Source organism: Balaenoptera ricei, chromosome 4 (genome assembly GCF_028023285.1).
Source record: "Balaenoptera ricei isolate mBalRic1 chromosome 4, mBalRic1.hap2, whole genome shotgun sequence".
Lineage (NCBI taxonomy): Eukaryota > Metazoa > Chordata > Mammalia > Artiodactyla > Balaenopteridae > Balaenoptera > Balaenoptera ricei.
Window position 1 is genome coordinate 152,196,321 of NC_082642.1, and position 26,001 is coordinate 152,222,321.

General features: G+C 39.8%; 1 protein-coding gene across 27 annotated transcripts in view; it reads right to left on the reverse strand.

Annotated features, from left to right (window-relative positions):
• Positions 1-26,001, reverse strand: part of SETD4 (SET domain containing 4) — a 459,131-nt gene that overhangs the window by 161,312 nt on the left and 271,818 nt on the right. For all 27 annotated transcript variants that reach the window (XR_009502969.1, XR_009502983.1, XR_009502978.1 and 24 more), the window contains one exon: positions 24,046-24,096. The gene's annotated coding sequence lies outside the window, so the exon portion shown is untranslated. The remainder of the gene's footprint in view (positions 1-24,045; positions 24,097-26,001) is intronic.

Below are 26,001 nucleotides of genomic sequence, written 5' to 3' on the forward strand. Positions count from 1 at the left end.
AGAAAAACAAACCTGCTCACTTCCCCTGTGGAACTGATGGTCTAAAGAGAAAGGTGGCATAAGCAGAGTGATTATAAATTATGAAACACTTGCAAAGGACAAGTACAGGGCTGGGCAAATGCATTATGGGGGACCAACCTAGTCCAGGGAATGACGCCAAGACAGGAAGGATGAGTGGGTGACAATGAGGCAAAGAAAAAAGAATCGCTGCCTTCAGAGCAAACAACACCAACCAAGGCCAAGAGGGTAACGGTGTGGCATTTTCAAGGAACTCTGAGAAATGAAGTGGAAGGGACGTGGGAGACAGTGATGGACGAAGATGTGGGGTCAGCAAGGGCCAGATCAGACAGTCAGGACATTATAAACTCTGCTTGCTGTTTATTCTAAAGGCAATAGGAAGCCACTAAGTGGTCATAAGTAGAGGAATCAGGGTTGGGTTTTTAAAGATCACTTTGGCAGCAGGATGGGAAGAGATGATGGGGACAAGAATGCTTGTGGCTGGAGAGGGAAGAGGTTTGGTGAGTCAGGACAAGGGAATGGGCGCTGTAAGAGTTATGAGGAAGCAGGATCCACAAGACCGGGTAATGGATGGATGGATGTGTGACCACATGCAGGGTGGGGCAGAGGTGGGAGGCATGGAGGGCAAGGAGATTGCAAGGTCAATCGTGATTCCCGGGTTTCTGGCCGAAGCATTTTACTAACTTAGAGAATTCCAGAAGGTTGTATGAGTCTATCCACTTAGATCCAGTGCCCACCCTAGGTGATAAGAATGTCATCTAGAAGAAAATATAGATGGAACGTCAAAGAAACCAAAGGGACAGAGAGACCATTTGAGAGCCTGATAGATATGGAAAGCCAGAGAAAATGAAAAACCTGGTAACCAACAACAAATATAATTACGCCCTCCCTCCTTCTGACAAGATGAGAGGGAGGTACCAATATGTGGGACTGGGGGAGATTAGAGAAGAAAGATATAGCAACTGCCTGCCCTGTGGTTTTCGGCATGGCTAGAGGTAAGGGCATCATTATAGTCAAGATCCCCTCAAAGGTAGAACAGATGCCAGCACAGAGAAAAGGGGTCAGATGTGTGGAGCTGAAAGAGGGCTTCCACTCCACTGAGCAGAGCCTTGAACCACACCTGAGGAGGCTGAACTTGGAAGCCAGGACACCCTGGTTGCACTCGCTCTTGCCCATCCTTGGATAGATATGAAAATACCAATGATTAGTCCTGAGGTGTAGAGGTTTTGCAGAAAGGAGGCTGCACAGTTTTAGGCTCCCTGTTTAATGACTGATATGTATGCTATGTGATCTTTTCTGCTGTGAGGAGGGAGTTATTTCTGTGAGGGGGAAGTTATTTCAGGATCGCAGATATGCTCAGGGGTGCTAGCAAAAGGACTGAAATAAGTCATTCATAAGATTCCATGGAAGAATTTACCAGAGGAATTCATGAAAAATGTTAAATTGATGTGTCACACCTAGAATGAACCTCTTTGCTCTTTATGTTTCCCCACTGCTCAGAGAACCTCCCTGGAGAGGTTGATCCCTCCCAGTTGACCCCTCTTGCTTCAGGAGGTCATATGACTTATGCAGAGGGGGATCCAGAACTCCAATCACCTAAACCATGAAAGCAATGGCTTGGTCTCAAAGGAAAGGCCAGGAAATCAGGATGACAAGGAAATCCTGTTTGCACTAAGGAGAGAGATGCAGTGGAATAAAACTTGCCGTATTAACTGAGGGTTTCCCTGGTGTCTCCTTGTACGCATGGCAATGCTCCCTGGCCTTTGCCAACTCAGAGTCAGTGAGAAGCAGCCGTTGAGTCAGGGAAGGGACTTTATAGCAGAATAAGGAGAAAAAAGGGAAGTTTTTGGAATATGACTTTGAACATGGCTTTCCTTATTCAGAATCTACAGCCTTTGCTTTTCCAGAGGCCACACTTTTGAGCTTGCATTGCCCACATCCTAAATGCTTCAGGAAATAAAGGCTGGTCGGTTTGTTGTTATGGGTCCCAAACACAGAAATCAGTTCATCATGACCCTCCCCTGTTGGGAAACTTTATCACTAACATCAGTGCATGCAAAGCCCCTCTCAGGTTCATCTCTTCCCTTTGATCCATCACCCCCCCCCAATCCATTCCCTAGTTCCCTGTAGGTAATGTACTCTGAAGTACTGGCTTAGCCCTGAATATGCATGTGTCCTTTAAAAATATGCGGAGCCATTGTGTGTGTGTTTTTAATTAATTAATAACAAATTCATTAAGTTATTACTACTACTAATAAATCATCTACCCATGTTGTCATGTGTACATCTATTTTGTGGTTTCTCTCTGCTACTACACATAAAAAAAGTTCAAGACCTAAAGTTTAAGCAATAAACAAGAGATAAGAAAAAATGATGAGGTAGATCGTGCTGCTCCAGACAAGAGAAAGCATCTCTGGGCTGGGAAGAGGGAAGACAGACTTAAAGGTGAAGAAAACGGGTGAGACATCAATGGGGGTCCAGAAAGGGAAACTCTTTGCCCTGACTCCCAGACCAAGATCTGGGGGTTCAACAAGAGAACCCAAGGTAGATCCAGAGAATCCAAGAGGCCCTTTTCTAGGTAGAGTTCATGGAAAAGAAGCAAGACCCCAAAGTTTTCTCATGCCCAACTTGGGACAACAATCAGAGAATTGTCTGCATGGTCTGCTTACAGACCCCGGAGCCCTGGTGCACCAGCACCATGCAAGCCCAGTGGGACTTTGGCCTCTCCCGTGAGCATGGGGCGAAGCTGGGGCTTGAGCCAGCCTTGTGGGCCAGATGGGGCTGATATGGCCTCAAACTCCCAACAAAGACACTTGCCTGATGGCCTCGTGCCCATAGTATCTTGGCTCTCCCTAAGCCACCAGGATAAGGATGAAACCTCAAGAAAAGGGGGAAAGACTTTGAATTAACAGAAATTTAGTTTCTACTATCCATCTACCAAAAAAATTGATGGGTAGCTAAATGCCTACAAAGGGGAAAAATAGAAACTTCTTGAATTATATCTATGTTTGCTCTTCAAATTGCTCTTTACCAAATTCCAGTGATCTTTAACTTGGTAGCATCTCCTTAAAATGGAGGAAAGAAACATAAAATGGACCATTTGAAAATTAAAATAAATAAAATAGGGATGACTTTGTGCATTTGTTGAGTAGATTTACGGAATTCATTATCCCCAGGATGGAGGAGAGCTGTGAGGTCATGCACAGCTGACAGAACCATAAAGGATTATTGGAAAGGTTTTTGTTAGGATGGTCTTTGTCCCAAGGCTGATATCATATCTTCCAAGATAGACTTGACCTTGCTCCACAGCCATAATTCTGTTTTATTCTGAAGGAGCTGGTTCTAAACAGAGATCCAGGAGATTCCAGATCCATCATAGTTAATGAATCACCTGAGACCAACCTTACAAGGAGAAATATTTCTTGAGCATCATAGATCAAGTCAGCGTCACCTAAGAAGAATATTATTCCAAAAAACTCCCCCCACTCTCTTCCACCACAAAGTAATTTAACAGGCTTTCCCTAAAGACTGCTCCAACCAGGAGTCCACATGCTCTGGAAGCAGCCCATTCTGCCTATCCGGGCTCCTCCAGTGCCCTGTTTCTCTTCTGCTTCAGATCACTTTGCTGGACAAATGTTTATGCACACTTAATTCCAGCAAAGACCACAACCAATAAAGGGGACCCCTGGTGGCATCTCAAGAGAGCACCTAGTATTCAGATTTCCTTTTTTGACGGTAACTACATTGCTCACAAAATATTTAGTCAAACCATGGGATATTTGCTCAAGTCAAAATTTTTTTTGAATGGCCATGAAGTCCATCCACTTTTATGCCTATGTCTTAGTAAAACCTAACTGTCCTTATTTGTTTAAGTCAGTTAAAGTAACAAATCTGAGAACAAGCTATTCACTATGCCTTAGGCAATGAATAGGATGTCATTTTTATTCAGTACTCTTATCCTAGTCTCTTTTAAAAAGAAATGCTTCTAAAACTAATATTTACTTGTTCCCCCAGAAATACTTTAATTGGCTTTGTGAAATCAATGGTTCCCTCAATAATTGATAAAAGAGTGTCTCTTTTCCCTGTCCTGGCAATATCTTGGTTTAAATAACAGGACAGATAATTCTTTCACAAATATGAAAAACAGATTTTCGGAAACAAGCTTATTTTATTAAGCCATGTTATTTAATTTTATCTGACATTTGCAAGTCATTTTTGCTAGTAAGCACTCTACATTAATACCTTGAGTTCACATAGAGTTTAACAATATGAATTTCCTATCAGAGGAAAGTACAATATATGTTTGGCAGAAGCCAAGTTCATGAAGAATTAACAGTCATCAGATCCCAAAGGGAAACAAATTATCTCCACTCCTCTCTTGCCAGCAGTCGAGCATTTAATTTGCACTTTTAAAATCCTGCCTGTTATCCCAGATTCAGGAATGAGAGCAGTGGTAACTCCTTTGCACATCCGTGTCTAACCATATAAAATCTAAACATCTATAGGCGACCACTTGCCACTGAGGTAGAAAAAGCATATCAACTTCAAATAATTTTCGTATTAAGAATATCTGGAATGAACCACAGAGAATAAGTTATTTATATATGCTTAAAAGATGTGACAGAAACCAATCTCAATTTACAAATTAAATGGATTCTTGAAAAGTTGTGTTACATGAAAATTGGTCACTGAATCTTACTTTTCCACTGACCTGTGTTTTAAAACATATAAAATATGGCTCAGAGTTTTAAAATGAAGAAACCAAACAGTAATACAAATAGCAAATATTGAACAACAATAAATCTTTAAGGGGAAAAAGTGTTCTTTCTTCCTATAAATAACACATATGAAAATACACTGTTCTCTATACTCCAATAAAATTAAAATACTAAAAAAAAAAAAAAGAAAATACACTGTTCTGAGCAGACCTTCAAACCTCCATCATTCTCTGGGTCTTCAGAAACACTGTTTAATCTGCAAAGAACCACACTTATCTGGAAAGCTCCTACTCAGAAAAGTTCTAAAAGTTCAGCTCAAAAAGCACCACCTTTATAATAACTAGCCTTCCTTGCTCTGTAATCCCTGAGGAAAAAAAATATCTACACAGTTCTGTGAGCCCTGAGGCAGAATTAGGGTACCTCCTTCCTCTCCCAACACCGAAGCGTTCTTCCTGCATAGCCTTGGAGACCAATTGTCATCATTCTTGAGAACCCAGATCACCCACTGGACCCTGTGCTCCCTGCAGAGGGGACACAATGCACCTTTGGGGTTCCAGTGCCTACATCAGCACCTGGCACTTCATTGGTGCTAAGCAAGACTTTGAAATGAATGAGCAAAGAAATGAAAGAATTAATGAATTTAAAAGGGTATTTTGTTTTTTTTTGGCTTATTGTTTGTTTAAATAGATCTTTTTTCCTTTAACATCTTTATTGGAGTATAATTGCTTTACAATGTTGTATTATTTTCTGCTGTATAACAAAGTGCACCAGCTATAAGTATACATATATCCCCATATCCCCTCCCTCTTGAGCCTCCCTCCCACCCTCCCTATCCCACCCCTCTAGGTCATCGCAAAGCACCGAGCTGATCTCCCTGTGCTATGCTGCTGCTTCCCACTAACTATCTATTTTACATTTGGTAGTGTATACATGTAGATGCTACTCTCACTTCGCCCCAGCTTCCCCCTCCCGGCTGTGTCCTCAAGTTCATTCTCTATGTCTACATCTTAATTCCTGCCCTGCCACTAGGTTCATCAGTACCATTTTTTTTTTTTTTTAGATTCCATATATATGTGTCAGCATACAGTATTTGTTTTTCTCTTTCTGACTTACTCTGTACGACAGACTCTAGGTCCATCCACCTCACTACAAATAACTCAGTTTCATTTCTTTTTATGGCTGAGTAATATTCCATTGTATGTATGTGCCACATCTTCTTTATCCATTCATCTGTCGATGGACACTTAGGTTGGTTCCATGTCCTGGCTATTGTAAATAGTGCTGCAGTGAACATTGTGGTACATGTGTCTTTTTGAATTTTGGTTTTCTCAGGGTATATGCCCAGTAGTGGAATTGCTGGGTCATATGGTAGTTCTATTTTTAGTTTTTTAAGGAACCTCCATACTGTTCTCCACGGTGGCTGTATCCATTTACATTCCCACCAACAGGGCAGGAGGGCTCCCTTTTCACCACACTAAAAGGGTATTTTGAATTCTTAAAAACCTAACACAGGAGACCTCCCTGGTGGTCCAGTGGTTAAGACTTCGCCTTCCAATGCAGGGAGTGTGGGTTTGATCCCTGGTCAGGGAGCTAAGATCCCACATGCCTCACAGCCAAAATCAATCAATCAATCAATCAATCAAACAAACAGAAGCAATATTGTAACAAATTCAAGGAAGACTTTAAAAAAAAAATGGTTAAGATGGTAAATTAAAAAAAAAAAACTAACACAAATACTGCCTAGCTTGACCTCTATGGTTCAGAAATGCTTTCAATTATCAGGTCCCTTATATCTCCTGTTGTCAATACGTGGGGTAATTTTAGTTTGGTTGCTCTTAAAAAAAAACCCTGTGCTCTCTGATTTCAGAAATTAGGATCAACAGACTTCTTAGAACCTGACGTGCTCATCTGTTCATAACAGAGTGACTCAGCAATGCACTGGAGCCCAGGATACTTCACTTAATGATGTCTTAATTAGCAGACTCTTTAAACTGCTATCCTGAGCTGACTAACAAGTATTACCAGAGGGATTATGTAGTTTACAGAGCAGGAACAGTTCTGAATCTGAAGGAAAAAACAAAGGTTACCCATTTAAAGTACTTGTTACATCCACACAGCAGATAGTAGAGAAATGCAAAGAAGAGTACACAGTCAAGGGCCAACACGTTTTCACAAGCTGGCCATGCAATGCCTGCATCGCATTCTTGCACTGGTGGGAATCTCTCCCTGAGGACTTCAGAGAGCTGTCTGGGTGAATGGTTGAGCACACACCGACTTTTAGAGTCTCCCTGAGAAAGCGCTTCAACACCTACGGGACTATGATCAATACCTTCGTCTCCACAATCCTCGGGGAGTGCAGGGAATACTGAGATGTCAAAAGGCTGACAGGAAGGCTTCCCTGGTGGTGCAGTGGTTGGGAATCTGCCTGCTAATGCAGGGGACACAGGTTCGAGCTCTGGTCTGGGAAGATCCCACACGCTGCAGAGCAACTAGGCCCGTGCACCACAACTACTGAGCCTGCGCATCTGGAGCCTGTGCTCCGCAACAAGAGAGGCCTCGACAGTGAGAGGCCCGCGCACCGCGATGAAGAGTGGCCCCCGCTTGCCGCAACTGGAGAAAGCCCTCGCACAGAAACGAAGACCCAACACAGCCAAAATTAAATAAATAAATAAATAATTAAAAGACTGACAGGCAACTCCCAAGGCAATAGAAACAAAAGCAAAAATAAACAATTGGGACCTAATCAAACTTATAAGCCTTTGCACAGCAAAGGAAGCCATAAACAAAACAAAAAGACAACCTGCAGACTGGGGGAAAATATTTGCAAGTGATGCAACTGACAAGGGCTTAATTTCCAAAACACACAAACAGCTCATACAACTCAATAACAGTAAAAAAAACTCAATCAAAAAATGGGCAGAAGACCTCAATACACATTTCTCCAAAGAAGACATACAGATGGCCAATAGGCATATGGAAAGATGCTCAACATCGCTAATTATCAGAGAAATGCAACTCAAAACTATTGATACAATGAGGTATCACCTCACTCCAGTCAAAACGGCCATCATTAAAAAGTCCACAAACAATAAATGCTGGAGAGGGTATGGAGAAAAGAGAACCCTCCTACACTGCTGGTAGGAATGTAAATTGATGCAGCCTCTATGGAAAATAGTATGGAAGTTCCTCAAAAAACTAAAAATAGAGTTACCATATGATCCAGCAATCCCACTCCTGGGCATATATCCAGAAAAGATGAAAACTCTAATTTGAAAAGATACATGCACCCCAGTGTTCATAGCAGCACTACTTACAACAGCCAAGACATGGGAGCAACCTAAATGTCCATCAACAGATGAATGGATAAAGAAGATGTATGTATGTGTGTGTGTGTGTGTATATATATATATATATATATATACACACAACGGAATACTACTCAACCATAAAAAAGCACGAAATAATGCCATTTGCAGCAACATGGATGGACCTAGAGATTATCATACTAAGTGAAGTAAGCCAGGCAGAGAAAGACAATTATCATATGATATCACTTGTATGTGGAATCTAAAATATGATACAAGTGAACCTATTTACAAAACAGAAGCAGACTCACAGACATAGAAAACAAACTTATGGTTACCAAAGGGGAAAAGTGGGGGCAGGGAGGGATAAATTAGGAGTTTGGGATTAGCAGATACAAACTACTATATGCAAAACAGGTAAACAACAAAGACCTACTGTATAGCACAGGGAACTATATTCAATATCTAGTAATAACCTATAATGAAAAAGAATATAAATATATATAACTGAATCACTTTGCTAGATGCCTGAAACTAACACAACATTGTAAATCAATCTTACTTCAATTAAAATAAAATAAAATAAAATAAAAAATGATATACAAGATACACACACACAAAAAAAGACAGACAAGTGATTGTAAGGCAGATCATCAAGTCAGAGGCAATGGCTAAAACTAACCAAGGAAAATGACCCACAATGTTTTTCTGCAGGCTTGAGTCATGGAAAATTAAAGGTCATTTTAAGCTACACTGGGTATTGATGGAACTGCAACTAAAATGACAATAGAAGCCTCAATGTTTTCCATAGATAAAGTGAAGAGAAGGCCAAACTGGAAATAAATTACCAGCGGACCTCACTAAGGGGTGGGGAGTTGGAAAATTCTCTAATGAATATTAGATGGCAGGGAGAGAAGATACTTTTCCTTTTGCATATTTTAGTTTGTTAATTATGAACCTAAAAGCTTGATAACCTAGAATCCATATTCCACCTGCTGATTCTTCAGCCTACAAAAAGACTTCTTAATTATCGAAGATTCTGGAAGCGTCTTAATGCAACCACCATGACCTGTAAAGAATCAAGTCACAGACTGGCTTGAACTGAAACCTCAAGAAGCTGTAATGTAAGGTTTGCATATGGAATAGTAAGGTGTTGAAAGCTCTTGATGCCCTTGTATTTGAAGGTATTTAAACCTTCCATGGTCAGTTGAGCATACTACCAAAGCCCAATATTCCTCTAATACTTCTTGAGTAATTATGTGACAAAATTTGCTTACAGAATTCACCTCAATAAATCTTCAGACTTCTTAATTCAGTAGAATTAAAGATTCTATTATTTTTTCTCCTTAAATTTTGCTTCTATAGTCAGTCCTATTTTGCTATCAATCTATTTCCATTTCTCCAAATTGTTGTGAAGTTCTGTAATGTTTACTATTAACAAGAGCTGTTGCCACTTCTTAATAACAAGATCTAGATTTTGAAAATCTGAAAAGTTAATGATATTTGCAAAAGTGCTCAACAAGGTGGGTACAAACATGTTTATGGTTGCTTTTCATTTAGCATTATTCCATTGTTCTAGCCAATGCACAGAACTAAGAACTGATATGATGTAAGCAACTAAATTTTGAATCTGTGATTTCTAACTATCTCTAACAAACTCCTCAAGAGAAAGAAATTAAGACTTTCATACAAAATAAGCATCCCTGTTTATACATATATATAAACAGGTGTTGTGGGAAGCAAATAAAGTTGAGTACAATTTAAATAACATATCCCTCATGATGGGAGGACTCCCAGAGAGGGACATATTAAAAAGTCCTTAATTATACCTCACCTTTAGACATGCTCATACCCTTCATCAGTTTATTTCTAGTATTTCAAGCATGCCCCTTAATAGTTTGTTTGCTTTTCACACATGAATACACAATTCACATGCTTAAAAATAATGCATGCCCAAAGCTAATTCACCACAAAATTTTCCATTTTTCCTCCAATTTTATGAATTTTTTAAAACCTACACTTCTTATCACAGTTATCACAGGTATTTGGGTTCTGATATTTTCCACTGATTTTTCTAAATTAAGGCCAAAATTCTAGAGCTATTCAAACAATTATACGAACACTGCCTTTCAGTCAAAGATAGCAAAGTGGCCAAAGTTGAATTAGTCTAAACAAAGGAAACACCACACACATGGCTCCTTCGGCAGCTGAAGTGAGAAGTGTGCCTTAGAATCATCAAGATCTCCAAGTGTGAATACATTTCAACTCAGAGACCACGTGTACACCCACAAGACATTAGGAAACAGTGACCCAGATCTCTGGTCCTCTCTGTACTGTGGCCAGGCTGGGATAGTTTCACTTCCTCACAAAGACCACGCCCCCTCAAATTCCAGCTTTCACACAAGCAGTTTCCTCAGCCTAGAATATCCTTTCCCCACCCATATTCTCCAATTTCCATCCAGCTTATTACTACTCTCAGTTTAAATATAGCCATCCATGAACCTCCAGGTCAGACTCTATCTGTCCTCCAGGGTCACTCTGCCCTTGGAACTTGGCAACACTCCTCAGGCTTGTAATGATGTTTGGTGGTCATTTTCCTTGTATGACTCTATACACACAGTCTGGAAACCTGTCTCTTCTGTTTGGTCCCATATTCTCATTGCCTGGCACACGGTACACCCCTGCCAAGTCTCCACTGAACTGGATTAAATCAAGTTAAATGACAAGCTTCGTAAACACGATTTGTTTCCTGAATGAGATCTTTCTTTTTGTCATGTTTAGGTAGGAGGGAGACAGAGAGATACAAAGAGAGGGAAAAAAAGAGAGAGAGAAAGAGCGAGATTCATCTCTCCATCACGTAAAACAAGGCCATTGAACCATGAAGGCTATTTACGTGGCATCCCAATGGGACAAGTTTTCCTTCTTACAAATAGGTCTCCAAGGGCCAAACAAAGCAAACCAAGTCTGTACTTTGGCCTGACATCTGCGGTGTTTTCGTCCTCACCCATTTCTTTGTACCAATGGAGATCTGATCTGTGTGTGTAGTGGCAATGACTCTCTTTGATCTTCTGTGTTGACCACATGTTCCCCCAAAGCCAAGGAAACAATTGTGTCTTCAGCTGAGAACTGCAAAGTTGATTCAAATATAAAACATAAAGCTCATATTCCAAAATGAGACCAAAAGGAGTCTTATAGTTCTAGGTTTCAGAGAAGAGGTGATATAACAATGATCCCACATCCTTAATTCCCAGTTACCACCAATGGCACCACCAGCAGCTCCCAGATACACAGAAGAAGCAACCAGAACCACAGGCAGGGAATCACACATACTTTCTCTTAAACAAAAAAAGGAAACCCACTTGGGAAATAATCAGTCTTGGCCAAGGAGAAATCAAAAAGGAGGGGTGATAAAAGAAACAGAAGCTTGCTTCTAAGATAATAGTATTAACAATGAGCTTTTAAACAAATACAAAAAAAAAAATACATAGTTCAGCAAGTTCTCGTTCATCAAAAGTGCTCTAGTCATATTCAACTTGAGATTGTTCTCAAGTCTCTGGAGCTTGGCTCTTTGCCTCCTGTTAGGGGCCGCTGTTACCTGAGTTACCAGTAGGTACGGGAATACCAACAAACCCCTGCCTCAATGTGCTTTCATAAAGCAATACAGAAACAATTTTTGGCTTTGCTGCAAATGTGCATAATGGAAAGCAAATATTATTAAAAAGACAATCATTTTTAGTGATTAAAATAATCCAAGGCAGAAAAAATTTCTCCCATAAGTTTCAAAGTTCTCATTTATCATCGTTTTGCCTCAAGAAGCCAGAGTAATTTTATTTTTCCTGACTTCTATTAAAAAGATCAATACATATGATTCCAAAGAGTCTCGGCTCATGAAAAGATGGAGCAGGCCTGTAATCACATATGAAAGTATTGGTTGTCATTAGCAGAAAGATTGATCTGAAAAGACAGCAGACTCAGAGTGAAAGGACTTAAAATTTTCCACTGGGCATCCCAGCAACTTTCACCTTCCAGATAATTGAATACAGATAACAGATTACCATATTAGAGGAAAGAATTGGATTGGGGATATTCAGTAGATACCCACTTTAGCAAAGCAATACCAAATTTCTCAATAATGATTTTTGTTTGATGCAAGAACATTAATGCAGCCTGACAGTACAAAGGCATAGTCCAAAGTGCATTGAAGTCAAAATTGTTGGATCAGATTTTTATACAGTTACCTGTGGCATCAGAGGTTGTAATGAATGCACGTGTTCAGTTGGCTGTTAAAAAAACCAAGTTAAGGAACATATTCAGGCAAATGTCATGGCCTTATTCCATGAATAGAGCTTCTTTCAGCTTTCTTCACTGAATTATTGTTATGACCCTTAGTGGTGATTGTATGAAACTCACAAGAACTGAACTCATGGGCATGCAAAGGGTTTTCTTCACTGCATAGCTGTCCTTTCCTGAAACCCACTTACAGTGCAGTAAAAATACTAGCTATAAAATAAGTTGGAATTTTTATAGGACCTTGGCAGGGCACAGTGAATTTGGAAATTCAGGGTTGTGGTCCAAGGACACTAAACTGGAGGTCAAGGTTTTCCATACCTTCATCCTCATTCTACATATGTACAATATTGACACCCCTGAGGATGGTGTTCCCAAGCTCCAGAATTGATAGATAAGATGTTTTTTAAGACATCTGAATATTTCATCACCCTTCAATCCCTTTACTTACTTAGCTGCCAGCAAATACCTGGACATCTCACAGGAATCAGATCTGTTCATAATAATTAACCATTGATCATTTTCATAATGACCTAAAAGCTGATCCTGGAGAAAGATATCAATGTCCATCCCCTATAACAATCATCTTGACAGTGTAAGTGGGCATTGCATTTGTGTTAAAAACCATTGTTTGTTATGGACTTCAACAGAGTTTGCGAGACATTTTATGTTAAGTGTGTTCCTCTATTACTCTTCTATGAATTCCTAAATGCTGTCATTATCTAAATTTTCCACAAAAATCACATTGTCATGGCATCCACTAGACACTTCAGTGCACACGAAGCAAAACTGTTTTCTTCCATGTCTAAATTTTAAAAAACGCAAACACTTGTTTTTATAAAAATACCAGAAAATGTTCACGCTTTTGGAATTTCCTGTAATAATAGTATCAGGAGTAAATTCCTTTAAATACAGAGGACGGGAATAAGACCAGCCAGGAATTATTTTTAGTTTTTCAAACTTAGTAAATTCTTTTCCATTCTCAGCTGAAAGATTTTTTTTTCTTGCAACTAAGAAAACATCTCCATTTTACTAGTGAAGTCAGTATTTAAAAAAAAAAAAAAAGGAGAAATATTGTTTTTCCCATTTGTGCTTCATACAGGATTCTGTGTAAATATATGTGTACACATTTATATTTCATGCTCGTAGTAAGGCCACATTTTTTAAGCCAATTCTCTTGTCAAGAAAACTAAAGTAAGGATCACTCAAGGGCACTGTTACTTTAAAAACGGAGCATGATGGCTCTCCAAGACTGGAGTGGGCTGTGGAAATTGCCCATCTTCGTCCTGATGAAGGGTTCTCTGACAATGACCCTTGAGTCATGAGACATCACAAGGGACAGATTGCACATGACACAGCAATGAATGTATGAATGCTCAGTGACAGGCCCACATACTGCCAGGTCTCCATCTCTCCCCTGCCCTTCCCTGTTTTGCCGATGCCTTGATGAAAGAGCTACGATATGATGCCCTGGATTGACATGCTCTCAAGGGAGATGACAATACAGCCTGTGTGATGCTCCAAGGCACACACTGAGCTCTGATTTGTACTGGGCTCTGCTAATTACAGTGTGTGTGAGTTGTATCTCATTCCTGTCCTCTGTGTACAGTGTGATAAACAAAAAGTTGCTGAGGCATGAAACACGAGATAAATAGGGCCTCAAACACCCTACCTTTCCAAACACCATGGAAATTATAGTATATTTTTTTTAACAGAAAAGACAAAATGAGAAAAAAGCTATAACGGAACTGTATTAGTCAGAGCTCTCCTGAGAAACAGAGCTAATAGGAGAGACAGAGACAGAGATTGATTTATTAATTATAAGGAATTGGCTCATGTGATTATGGAGGGAGACAAGTCCCAAGATTTTCAAGGTAAGTCAGCAAGCTGGAGAGTCAGTGGTATATAGTTCCAGTTCAAGTGCAAAGGTCAGAGAACCAGGAGAGCTGATGTGTGGTTGTACTCTGGAGGCCAGCAGGCTCAAGACCCAGAAAAGCCAAAGTTTCAGTTCAAGTGCAAAGGCAGGTAAAAGCCCAGCTCAAATGACACTGGGCAAGCGGAGTTCCCTCTTAACCAAGCAGAGGGTCAGCATTTTTGTTCTATTCAGGCCTTCAACTGATTGGACGCATTCCACAGAGGGAGGGCAATCTGTTTTACTCTGTCTACTGATTTAAGTGCTAATCTCATACAAAAACACCCTCACAAAACACCCAGAATAATGTTTGACCAAATATCTGGATACCCTACGACCCAGTCAAATTGACATATAAAATTAACCATCACAATAACCTTGTCAAATGCTAACCAAATACACTTTGTTTTTTTATCTTAATACAAGTGATAATATAACTTCTGTTCATCCCATTTTTTGTGATGATTCTTTTTGTCCGTTTAGTTTAAATATTTCTCTGCATGTCAAAAAGCAGGCAATAGATAGGTAGTAAAACTGCACTGAAAATTCATTTCCCTCAGCTAAAGCAAACTCAAGGAACATTTATTTAATAAAATGGAGAATCAATAAAATTATAATTTTAAGTCAGAGTCAATGCCAAGTTGTTCTGTAAAGAAATTTGATAGGAATCCATGTTCTTTTCTTTGTTAGGAAAAATAATATTAAAAGTAGAATTAATTTAATGATCATCATACTCGTTGGTTTAGTGGTGATAAGAAACATGCATCCAGCTTCTATTCCTTTGAAACTGCATTTTCCAATTCTTTAAGGACCTTGCTACTCAAAGGGGGTTCCACAGAGAGGCAGCATCTCCATCACTTAGGAGTTTGTTTAAAACACAGATTCCAGACCCCACACCAGGAATATTAGATCAGAATATCTGGGGGTGGAGCCTAGGTATTTGCACTTTAAGAAGCTCTCCAGCACCATAACATTTGAGAATCCCCACATTAAACAATGCTTTATCCAGTTCACAAAAATCACATACACCACAGATTAAACCTCAACCAGAGAAACTTAGTTCTATCATCCAGTTGAAGCCTGTTGAACTCCAATTCATTCAACAATGGAGAATTCTATGTTTAACTGTGTTTGCTCATTCCCTCTAAATGTTGGAGGATTACATTCTTTTTGATAAAGTTAGTGGTACTAGGGAATATCAAGATAATACAGTATTAAAATGTAATCGTAAATTTGAAATTTAAATACTAAATGAAAGTTAATATTAAAATATTATGTTTGCTTTGCATTTCACTCTACCATCTTGGCATAAATAGACAGCCCTCAGAAGACATTTCAAATTGTCAATATTTCTCTAATTAGTCATATTTTCAATTAAAATTTAAGCACAGACAACACATATGATCAATGTCTTGACTATGAACATGAGTACCAAAAACCACTGGTTTAGAGCAGTTGGCCTATTTATTGCAGAGCACCTTTTAATTCTGCCATCCAAGTCCTATCTTAGAAAAAGATACTAGTTCAGTTATAGCTTTTAATCAGCCCAGATCCCCTCTTTGCAATGAGAATATTAAAAGAAGCCAAATTTTGAAATAGTGGAGTTTACCTTCTCTTTCCCCAACCTGAGTTCTCAATGTCTCCTTATTGCCCACACTACACAGCAATAATTCCCCATCAAGACATTCATTGCCTACATGTTGACCTTTGCTGCCCTTGATGACCCTCTCATATGGTGGTCTCTGTGCAAGTCCATCCTCACTAACCAAGATGTTCTATACCATTTCCCACTCTCAAAAGACCTGATAGCAACTACTTATCTGTCCAAAATCCCTTTGGGATAATAAGAATGAGCAATAATTTGGCATGGTGTCAGGTTATGATTTGGTGCAAAGAGGAACTTTGAGCTATAGAACCAGAGTTCAAGACCTAGCTATGGTTATATAACCTTGAGGAAGGTTTTAGCCTCAAATTACTCAAAATTTAATAAGGCAAACAAGACAGTTAAACAAAAATACAGTTGACTGCCAAATGCCCAAGAAATGTACAATAAGTCAGGGGAATCAAGAACAGGAGAGCTCATATCCAGCTGGACATGAGCTTCAGACATAGTTTCTCAGAGGAAGCCACCCCTGGTTCACAGTAAACTCATCTTTTTCTGGGGTCACACTTGAAACAAAATAGATATACCCAAAGCTGCTCCATCTAGATATAAGAACTGGGTCCATGCAAACTCATGTCATATTGGTTTTTCTCTTGGTTCTAAGCAGAGTGAGGCTCATCATGTGACCGTACTGGAGTCATTCTGACATAAGTAGCCATAGACAAGAACTGTCATCATGGTCCTTTGAAACTAGTCTTGTAACATCTCAAGATATGTGTGAGGGGTATATGCGTGTGAGTAGATGGGGACAAGTGTATATGCAGGATTACATATGATTTTTGCCTCAAGCTAACTAGATAGCTTTCCTGTCTATCAGTAAATAAGGGCATATTGAGTATTTGTTATGGGTCAAGCCCCATGATGAGGATGTGGCTGCAAACACAGAGCCAGTCCCTGCCCTTCAGGAGCTTAGAGTCAAAATGACCATAGAGACATTTACAAATAATGACTAGTGTAGACTAAAATATAGTTGCAAGTTTAAAACTAAAATTTACACAGCTTCCAGACAGTGATTCCTCTTCTTTGCTACAGTTCTATGACCTGCTGTTACAATGAAGAGGATTATGACTCTTGTCCTCATATTGAGTGGTGTGGCCAATGCCTGTCTTGGTTCCATGAAGACAGCCCTGTCTCTTCAGCATGGAGTCCTCACTTATTCCATGGAACCATTCTATTAAGCAGTGGTTCTTAGCCTACAAGGATCACCTGGGGGGGCTAAAGTGCAGATACCTGACCTCACCCAGAAATTCTGATTCAGACTCTGGCTGGGATAGTCTAATTATATTTGAAAATCCCACCTGAGTGGTTCTAAAGCAAACAGGTATGTGAACTGCCCTGAGAAACCCTGTGACCTAGAGGTGAATGAACTAAAAACTCCAATTTTCCTTAACCAGACAAATTGAGAACATAATTCAATTGATATGCTACATCCACTTCAGAATGTTTCAAAAACATGCACAAATATCCACATACCTTCTCTTGCCTCCAAAAGACACTAAGAGGCAAACTATTCTGAAAATAGAAGAAAGTTAACAATCCTAAGATTTGAACTCTTGGTAAAGAGCTGTGTTAGTATATAACTTCAATATATGCTCCAGACTAACAAAAAGGATTATTCATCTATCATTTAATTTTTTTAAATATTCATTGGTAAACCTCTCTTTTGGGCAGCATGAATAAATACCTAAAGGTAAGAAATATGCCAAACCAAAAACTAAATTCTGACAACAATTCATGATAGAAATAAAATCAGCTCCAAAATCTGAGATAAACCACAGATAAAAGAGAGGTTTTTCACTGTGACCTTCAAATCAATTCTTTGGTTTTCTTTTATCATTTTGGTTTTCTTTTACAACTGGAAAAATGACTGTATTTTCACTAAATCTAATTTTTCTGTTTCACATAACATCGATTTAAAGGCAATGTTATCAATAGGAACTTCCAAAGCCATAATTCTGTTGAGACCAAGATACACAGTTTATGAGCAAAGATCAGCAAATTATTTTAGAAAAAGACATCAAGGCTTGGGATAAGCCCAGAATGATGTGAAATGAGGAGGGCAGGCAGGAAGAGTAAGAATAGGAAAGATGTATTCTTCAAAATTCTATTGAGGTTTTTTTTTTAATTCATAAAAGGGTAACTTTATGGAAAAACTTTGCAAAGAAATTAATGATAATAAAACAGCTGAACAGCAATGGCAGGCATTGAAAGACTTGAAAATGAATGAATGAATAAATGCACGAACAAATAAGAAATTGAATCAATGAACTGTTGTGCAAATCCCTTGGGGCCTGATACAGTGAGCTGTGTTAGGAAAACAGGTTGAATAAAATATAGTCCATGTCTCTAAGGCACTCACCACCTAGCCAACAAAGTCACAGACATCTATCTCTACAATTAGGCATAATACAGAAAGATGTGTGATACACCAGTCTTATGAAATAGTGATTCAGGAACAATGAGGGTAGCGTGATGAATTCTCCTGAGGACTGTAATCAGGGTGGCCTTACGGGGAGGTGAGTGTTTTGCAGACTTTGGGTCTCAGCAAGTCTCCGGGTGAAGGCATTACTAGCTTGAGAGAGTCTAATTTGTGCAGAGTTTCCCCTTGGGTCCTCTGCTTGACTCTCATTACACACTTCATGTGCACATGTTCAGCTACTATCTGTATGCTTATGACTCCCAAAACTATGTCTTCAGACAAAAACCTCCTGCCTGGGTTTCAGAATCACATCCAAATTGCCTCCTGAATAACCTACAGACTCCTCAAATTCATTATATCTAAATCTAAACACTTTAACTTTTCCCCCCTCTCTACCCTCAACCCCATCCTCTCCTATTTGCTTTCTCAATGAAAGATGTAGCCACTCATAGCCTGAGACAGAAATTATGCATAATCCCAGATTCTCCCCCTCCCTACATCCCAGTCACTAAGCCCTGCCGCTTCCACTTAAAAATCTCACCCTCCTCTCATTCTTCCACAGCCATAGTCTTAGCTGATACTCTTATCATGTTTTACCTTGTATCCATGTCTTTATTTTTATTCCCTTCCAGTTCATCCTCCACTGCCAGAGGGATGGACTGTAGCTGACAGTGACTTTGTTTTTCTGATTAATATCTTACAGTGGTGACTGAGCACTTCAGGGTAAATCCCACATTCCTCATGAACTGGGTCCTCTCACCCTACCATCCTTTTCCCCACTGCCCCCAACAGGTACTCAGAGCTCTGACCATATGGCACTTCATCTTGTGCCTTGACCTAGACTGTTTTCTCTGGCCTGAGCATCCTTACCTTCCCTTTAACTGACCACCTTCCCTGCCTGTCTAGCTTCTGCTCAGCCCAGTAACCTTTCCCCTTCCTTTGGGAGGCATCTCTGATCCTCATCTCTGATCCTCTGGCCCCTAGCTCCCTGTGCCAGTCTCTAGTGGAGGGCTTCCACACTAGTTGGTATTGGTTGGAATATTTGTCTACATCCCCCAAGCTGACTGTGGAAGGTTGAGGGCAGGACTTTGTTCTGTTCATCTTTATATCCCTCATGTCTAGCATGAAGCTCATCACATAAGAAAAACGCAACTATTTGCAAATTATCTTAATTAACTAAAACCTTTCTCTGAGCTTCGTAATTGTTGACATTCAAGAATGAATAGTTGAAAACCTCAGAAAGCATATGACTAGTAAACAAACTTTCTTTCTCAAAAATAAACTGCCAACAACAAAAACTACATCCTCAAGTTATGCAAGTATCGTATTTAAAAAAACTGATTGGATATTGAAAATTTGGGTCAACCAGTTGTTTTCTTCTAAATTGTGCCAAATAACTGATCTGGTAGGTATTATTGTTTAAACCATTATATTATCTGACACTTTCGAGACAGCTGAGTTAGTGGGGCAGTTGCTTAAGTTCACGTAGGTTCAATCTGTGTGACGTGTTAGCAGATTTCACTGAGTTACTGCAACTCAATCCCTCAAACGCTTTTTTGAGCATCTACTTTACGATTGGCATAGATGCTATACCAATGCTTCTCCAAGTTATCCCATGGACCACCTTCATCTAAATAACCTGAGGGTCTTGTTAAAATGCAGATTCTTACACTCCACGCAAGAAGTCTTAAACCAGATACCCTAGAAGCAGTGTCTGCTTCATCTTTAAAAAGTCCACCCTATAAATATTTATTCAAACCAAAGTTTGAGAGCCATTGGTCTACACTTTGGACAGTCCAACAGAAAGTGGAAGAAAAGGATGAGGGAGTGGAGGGATGAGGGAGTGAGGGAGGTCAATTGGGAAGAGACGGCAATATATTAAGATATAGGGTCAGCTGCTGTGAGAAGGAGACCCAAGATAAGAAGAGTTTGTTTCTGTTTCACATAATGGTCTGAGTATAGGCAGTCCAGGGCTCATGTGAAGGCATCAAGGCATCAGGGACCCAGGATTCTTCTACCTTGGTGCCCTATCATTCTGAGAGCCTTTCTCTCATCTGCATGGTCTAAGATGGTTCATTACCTCACCCTCATTCCAATAAGGCGAGACGGAAAGGAAAAGCGTGCCTCCCCTTAAAGGCACAAGCCAGAAGGTGCACTCACAACACCTGTTTATATTCCAGGACATACCCATGTAGCTTCATCCAACTACAAAGGAGACTGAGAGGTGAATTGGGGTGGGAAGAAGTCCATGTACCCCACTAAAAATTGTTCTATAAGAATTGAGTAAAGGGGAAATAGATAATGAGGTCAACTTGCAATTTTTGTCACCTAAGAAAAAGATGAAGAGGAGAGAGGGGTAAGAGCTGGAGAGGAGGTGGACGGGAAGGAAAAACCATAAAACCAATTGTCAATTCTCCAAAACATTCTCCATCCTCCAACCCCCAACCCCCATCCAAATACATGCACTTAGAGCCTGGTGTTCCTGATTTTCTGAGCTTCTTTAATCAAGATAGTTGTATTCAGTTTCACTCATACCTCTCTAGCCTTGGCCTTAGACATTGACTTTGCTTGACAATAATCTTCTGCCAATGTTTCCAATATCACTGGCATAATGGGCTACAGGCACAAGCTGCTTATCCAGGTTCTCTGCTTTATATTAAAAGTCATGGGTTTGGGCTTCCCTGGTGGTGCAGTGGTTAAGAATCCACCTGCCAATGCAGGGGACACCGGTTCGAGCCCTGGTCCGTGAAGATCCCACATGCCGCGGAGCAACTAAGCCCGTGCGCCACAACTACTGAGCCTATGCTCTAGAGCCCGTGAGCCACAACTACTGAGCCCGCGTGCCACAACTACTGAAGGTGGCGCGCCTAGAGCCTGTGCTCCGCAACAAGAGAAGCCGCCACAATGAGAAGCCCGCGCACTGCAACGAAGAGTAGCCCCCGTTCGCCGCAACTAGAGAAAGCCCGTGCACAGCAACGAAGACCCAATGCAGCCAAAGATAAATAAAATAAATAAATTTATTTAAAAAAAAAAAGTCATGGGCTTGCAGATGAATTTTAAGCAGCACCATTTCCTCGCTTTTGGTTAAAGATGGCACTGTTTGATCAGCCCAAACACGGCACTCTTTCTCTGTGAATAGTGCCCCTGAAATTGGGCAATGCTGTGACCCTTGTGCTTGCTGAATTGAATTTCCAAGTGAATATTCATCTCAGCTTTCACGTGGAAACCGCACTTTGGTTTGTAGTCCGGCTGCTGGAGAAACTCTAAAACGTGAAGGGACAGGCAGCTTTGGTGTTATTCCTACACTCAGGGTATCTTTCCCGCGGAGTAAGAACCGCCGTGGCCTCGGGCCCAGAATGCTGACCTGCGAAGAACAGCCCCTCCAGCCTTTCAGGAGCCTAAGATGAACTGCGTGACACCCATTCCATAGATCAGACAGCAGGTCAGATCTTACTGCTTTTGTACAACAGCCATTATGTGATTTACGGAGCAAAGAATGGATACAATACAATCCTCAGAGTACGTTACAAAGTTAGAGGGTATTTCTAAGCATGAAAATATGCAACATTTCAGGAGGTAATGTCATAAAAAGAGGCATCAGACCAATAGATCACTGTCTCCATTCAACTGTCATTGCTAAAAATACCTTTAGCTCTCATTTCTGAGAGTGAGAAACTCTAGAAGTTACATTCACGTTTTTAGGAGGCCATATGTAACCTAACTTTTCCAAAACTGAACTTGAATATAATCTAGTTAGAATTACATCCCCTAGGACATTTCAGTATAGATTCAGATTCACAAAGCAAAGGAAAAGATAATGTGGTTTTATTCCAAAGCACAGGCTTAAACACATGGCAACACTCATCATTCTCAAAATTCCCAATTGCTTCATTTGCTCCCAGTCGTCAAGTGGCTTCTATCAGAAAATTACATGCAGTCAGAAAATTACAGGAGGCCTGCTTCTTAGGGAGTAATGATCCATTCATCTGATAATTTGCTAAGTGCTTACTCTTTCTACTTGTCATTTTTTCCTTCTTGGTTAGCACATCATGCAAATTGTGACAAGAGATAAAGAAAGGGAAACACTCGTAGAAAAACAGGCAAAATAAGGACAAAAAAAGTAAGATACAAAATGTCTTTAAAAATAAACTTAATATTTTTAAAACTGCTTTTCATGAAAAACACTAGCAGAGAAATTTAAATGTACTAGTGTAGTCCCTCGGACACTGATTTTCAGATGGTGACGCCATGTGGCCCCCATCACTGGAACTGATCCCACTGAACGTGGATGCTGGGGACATTCAAGGACAACTCCAAGTAGCCATCGGGCTGTGGACAAATCCACTCTGTCCCCAGAGACTTCTGTAAGATTCCAACCTGGTCTTTAAATGTGTGTATATAAGCAACACTGATCTGCAGGCTATTGTTTTATAGGTGAATCCTTGCATTTCATTGTTCTGAGGTTGATATTCTCATTGGTTAGCTATTCTTGCCAGTTTTTACTTCCTTGTTGGTCACTTTTCAGTGTTCACCAGAACCTGGGGCAGTAGCAGTGGAAACCAAGGAGCTGCCCTGCATTACCCTGTTGCTATGCCTGCTACAACGTGGTGATGAGAAGGCTGGAACTGAAAGCCAAGGAGACTTTCCACTACGAAATGCAAGATAAGCATAGGGACGGCCTCATGTGCCTGGGGAACGTAGCCAATTCTAATATGTCCACAAAGCATCCATGCCAGGTGATCTCAAGTTGTGAAAACCAGGCAGATTTTTACTGTGCTTAATGTATTATAATAGCCAGGATTTTAAATATGTCAGCTCTTTTTGGTGTGATTTAATACAGCTTACTTGAAAGGAAAAATAAAAAAATCTATATGAACAGTTTCCAGCCGTCGGCTCTAATTTCCCACGACGGCCCATGACAAGGAACTCGCAACACTATGGAACAGACTTGACTGGATCAGAAAAGGGCTGATTGGAATTTGTGCTCACTCTTCTTTTCCTCCTCACTCTTTCTCAACATTCCTAAGAAACATATCCAATTTTCAGGCCAAGCAGGATGGCAAAAATGACATTTACACTGGATGGCATCTAAAAATATTTTATACCAATTTCAACATTCTAGGAGAATAACTGTATGATATTCCAATATTAACAGAAGAAAGGAAACATTTTTTCAAAGATGGCTATCTGCTCATGCTCTATGTATTTCCTGTCTTGGATGAAATTTTTCCATTTTTCTCATGAAACCAGTTAGTTATAAACCTGGAAAGTCATCTGACATTGCGTTTTAATGAATTTCTCTATTTCTCTTTTGAATTCTTAGGGAAGAAGAGAGTACAGCACAGAGAAGTATTCACTCTGTAGGATATAAGATCAGAAAAGCAAGCCCATGATCTATTCACTGTTGAGTACCTAGCTCATTACCTGGCACATGACAATTGCTTAATAAATTTTTTGCTGTATGTTAAATGACTCTTTCCATGGGTAAGTCACTGTTTTTCTGCCACTCCCCAATACTCAAGGCTCTAACAAAGATCTTTTTAAAGATACCATGATTTTTATTCTAGAGTTTTCCATCACAACTTTTCTTCTTCTCACTAGTAGCTTTCTCTTATACACCCAAAGGTCAGCTGTCTCTTGAACCCAAAGTTTCAGCTTAATTACGGAACACAAGGGCTTTGAAGTCAGACAGACATGTTCAACCACGTGGTTCTGTCACTTACCTAGTGTGGTTCATCAAACTGCTTAATTTCTCTGAGTCTCATTTTCCCCACCTGTAAAGCATTAAAATTATTTCAGAAGGTTATCTATAGATTAAATGAAATAATATGTATAAAACAGCAAAGTGCCTGACACACAATAGCATATTTATGATGACTACTTTGGTAATACTAGTATCATTATTATTATCAACATGAAACTTCAGAATAATCCTGTAACATGCCTTATAAGTTAAATACTGTCACATATCTAACTGAGAAGTTTTCTTGTTCATAAACTATATAAACTGGGTCTTTTTTTTACTGTATAATATCAAAGGAAAGTTGCCTTAATTTTTGTGCTGTCCAGGGAAAGATAAATACTAAACTATGCTATTTCTTGGATGCAAATTTCTCTAGAGCTTTCTTAAGTAGTCTATACAATGCTTTAATGGTATCACAAACTAGCTGTAATTTTCCCAAAGTCAAACAGCCTGTCAGTGACCACAAAATACAATGGAGAAAATAGTATACATCCATATGAATTTTCATTGAAATAAATGTAGAGAGTGTGGAGAGATAAGATCAGATGCTCTTCTAGAAGTTTCCTTGCCCCACATATCTACTTTTCACCTTGTGGCATAGTTAAAGTGAAACACACAAGTTTAAGAAGCTCAGCAGAGACTCCTTTATGTCAAGCGCCATGGGTAGCTAAAAAGGAAATGGGTTGTTCACCTCAAAGAACTTGAGAAGAGATTAATACAGCAAACAAAGAGGTAGAACCACTTGTCAATACATGAACAGCATGTAGGAAGTGCATCACCACATATGAGCAGTGGATAAAAACTTGAAAGGAAAGGATAGTAGAGTGCTTTATGCTTTAGGCCACTACTCCGAATTAAATAACTGAACTACAATGGTTTGAGCTAATCTAAAATCAATAACAATTGGCAGGTGTATCTACGTTCTGAAAATCAGAGGTGAGATGGCATACATCTCATTTTCTCTCTTCCTCTACCCCCAGGTCCCACTGACAGGAAAATGAGCCCCAGTCAGCTCATCCACTCATGTGCTTTCAGCCAGCACCTGAATAACTGTGAATGGTCCTCAAATTTATTTTTGATGTCTCTCCTTCGAGCCAGTTCCATTAAATGCTTATTTCCTTTTGGCTGTTTCACGAAGACCTTATACCATCATAAGCAAATCCTATAGTCATTTTTTTTAATTTAGGTTAAATCTTAATTGTGTGTAACTTGTGAACGAGTCTGTAATTTGTGGTCTGAATAGTTAGCCAGCTGCAATTAATTGAGGTCTTCTTGTTAAATTTTATAGTGTCAAAGCCTCCTAAACGTGTCTACAAATGTATTCATCCTTTCATCTTACATTCATATTTCCTAAACCAACTATTACCAGCAGGAATATCATAACCTTCGTGCTTCCTAAAGTTTGCAATTTTGGTTTCATCTTCAACTCCTCCTCATCTTTGGGGCTGGAGGATGGAAGTTTGGGGGAAGCAATCCATGTCCTTTACAGTCTACAAGCTCAAAAAGGCTGAGCTAGGAAGCACCCATTGTGGCCTAAGCATTCCCTACAAAAGGCCCTCAGGATAGCTCAGAGATGAGAGAGGGCAAAGACGGAAGCCTTGGCTGCCTTCTAAATCCACACATGCCTGCATCCCACCCTTTAAAGGCATAAGGATTCATTCATTCTTACTTACAACTCAGAAACAGTAATTGAGCAGCTACAAGTGCCAAGCACTGCTTTGCTTTGGATGATGGAGATGAAGTGGTGAACAAAACCTGCCATCATGGGGCTTGCATTCTAGAGGGGTCTGTTTCTTGGTAGTGAGAAAAAGGAGTAAAACTAACAGACCTTACAGTTGGGGTACAATTTTTTTTCAATCTTTCTAAAAGTTCTTAATTGCCAATCTAATTTCTAAGCCAAATTTCATTCCTTCTGTGCAAAATGGCATGGCCAGTC